Source organism: Petromyzon marinus, unplaced genomic scaffold, assembly GCF_048934315.1.
Source record: "Petromyzon marinus isolate PM22_M1 ecotype Great Lakes invasive population unplaced genomic scaffold, UKy_Petmar_22M1.pri1.0 PM_G_Scaffold_29, whole genome shotgun sequence".
Classification (NCBI taxonomy): domain Eukaryota; kingdom Metazoa; phylum Chordata; class Hyperoartia; order Petromyzontiformes; family Petromyzontidae; genus Petromyzon; species Petromyzon marinus.
In genome coordinates, this window is record NW_027422861.1 from 1880001 (window position 1) to 1882500 (window position 2500).

The window sequence follows — 2500 nt, forward strand, 5'->3', positions numbered from 1 at the left end:
TGTTGGTATACAGGGAGAAGAGCAGTGGGCAAAGGACGCAGCCCTGAGGAGTTCCCGTGCTGATGGACCTGGAGTCAGAGACTTCTGTTCCCGGCTTAACGCACTGCTTCCTGTCAGAGAGGAAGTCTGTGATCCACCTGCAGGTGGAGTAGGGCACGTTCAGCTGGAAGAGCTTGTCCTGAAGCAGGGCAGGGATGATGGTGTTGAAGGCAGAGCTGAAGTCCACAAACAGGATCCTGGCGTAGGATGCTGGGGCGTCCACATGCTGTAGGGTGAAGTGGAGGGCCATGTTAACTGCGTCGTCCACAGACCTGTTGGCTCTGTAGGCAAACTGAAGGGGGTCCAGGAGAGGGTCTGTGATGGCTTTGAGGTGTGCCAGGAGCAGGCGCTCAAAAGACTTCATTACCACAGATGTAAGGGCGACCGGTCTGTAATCATTTAGTCCTGTTGGCCTTAGCTTTTTGGGCACAGCGATGATGGTGGAGGACTTGAGACAGGCTGGTACATGGCATGTCTCCAGGGAGGTGTTAAAGATGTTGGTGAACACCGGAGACAGCTGGTCAGCGCAGTGCCTGAGGGTGGCTGGAGAGACAGAGTCCGGCCCGGCTGCTTTGCGTGGATTCTGCCTCTTGAAAAGCCCATTAACTTCTCCCTCCTGAAAGGAGAGAGTCGTTTCTGTAGTATGGGTGGGGGATGGGGCCTCTTGGGTGGGAAGGGGTGGTTCAGGACAGTCCAATTGTCTTTCAAATCTACGGTAGAACTCGTTCAGGTCGTTGGCTAGGCGGGAGTCGTTAGTGGTGTGGGGCGCTCTGGGTTTGTAGTTGGTGATGTGCCTGAGCCCTTTGGCAGACAGAAGCAGCGTCGTTAGTAGAGAACTGGTGTTTTAGTGTCTCTGAGTACAGTCGTTTAGCCTCTCTCACCGCTTTGCTAAACCTGTTCTTCGACTCCTTGAATCTGTCTCTATCCCCACTCCTAAACGCTTCCTCCTTCTCCAACCTCAACCTTTTGAGCTTTGCTGAGAACCAGGGCTTGTTGTTGTTAAAGTTCACCCTGGTACGTGTTGGGATACAGCAGTCCTCACAGAAGCTGATGTACACAGCCTCTGTGAGTTCATCCAGACTATTGGTAGCAGTCGTGAACATATCCCAGTCAGTACAGTCTAAGCACGCCCGCAAATCTTCCACAGCCTCACTGGTCCACTGTTTAGATGTCCTCACAGCAGGTTTACAGAGTTTTAGTTGCTGCCTGTATGCACGAATCAGGTGGACCAAGGGAGTTCTGTGCGAGCCGAACAGCCCCGTGACCCACAAGAGAAACATCCCCGCCAAATTCGAGCGTTTGACGGGGTCTATCCGTGAAAAAATATTCACGTTTTTGAGTGCACATGCATTTCTGCTGCAAATGCCTCTGGAAGTTTCATGCCGTTCGTATGCCAATTGTGGCAACACGAAAATGACCCGTTTTCCCATTCCGAGGGATTTCTGTGCGACCCTAACAGCCCCGTGAGCCACAAGAGACACATCCCCGCCAATTTCTAGCGTTTCACGGGGTCTATCCGTGAAAAATATAGACGTTTTTGAGTGCACATGCATTTCTGCTGCAGATGCCTCTGGAAGTTTCATGCCGTTCGTACGCAATGTGGCAACACGAAAATGACCCCTTTTCCCATTCCGAGGGATTTCTGTGCGACCCTAACTAACAGCGCCCGTGAGCCACAAGAGAGACATCCCCGCCAATTTATAGCGTTTCACGGGGTCTATCCGTGAAAAATATAGACGTTTTTGAGTGCACATGCATTCCTGCTGCAAATGCCTCTGGAAGTTTCATGCCGTTCCTATGCAATGTGGCCACACAAAAATGACCCGTTTTCCCATTCCGAGGCATTTCTGTGCGACCCTAACAGCCCCGTGAGCCACAAGAGAGACATCCCCGCCAACTTCTAGCGTTTGACGGGGTCTATGCGTGAAAAATATTAAAATTTTTGAGTGCACGTGCCTTTCTGCTGCAAATGCCTCTGGAAGTTTCATGGCGTTCCTATGCAATGTGGCAACACGAAAATGACCCCTTTTCCCATTCCGAGGGAGTTCTGTGCCACCCTAACAGCCCCGTGAGCCACAAGAGACACATCCCCGCCAATTTCTAGCGTTTCACGGGGTCTATCCGTGAAACATATAGAAGTTTTTGAGTGCACATGCATTCCTGCTGCAAATGCCTCTGGAAGTTTCATGCGGTTCGTACGCAATGTGGCAACACGAAAATGACCCGTTTTCCCATTCCCAGGGATTTCTGTGCGACCCGAACAGCCCCGTGAGCCACAAGAGACACATCCCCGCCAATTTCTAGCGTTTCACGGGGTCTATCCGTGAAAAATATCAATTTTTTTTTGACTGCACATGCATTTCTGCTGCAAATGCCTCTGGAAGTTGCATGCGGTTCGCATGCAATGTGGCGACACGAAAATGACCCGTTTTCCCATTCCGAGGGATTTCTGTGCCACCCT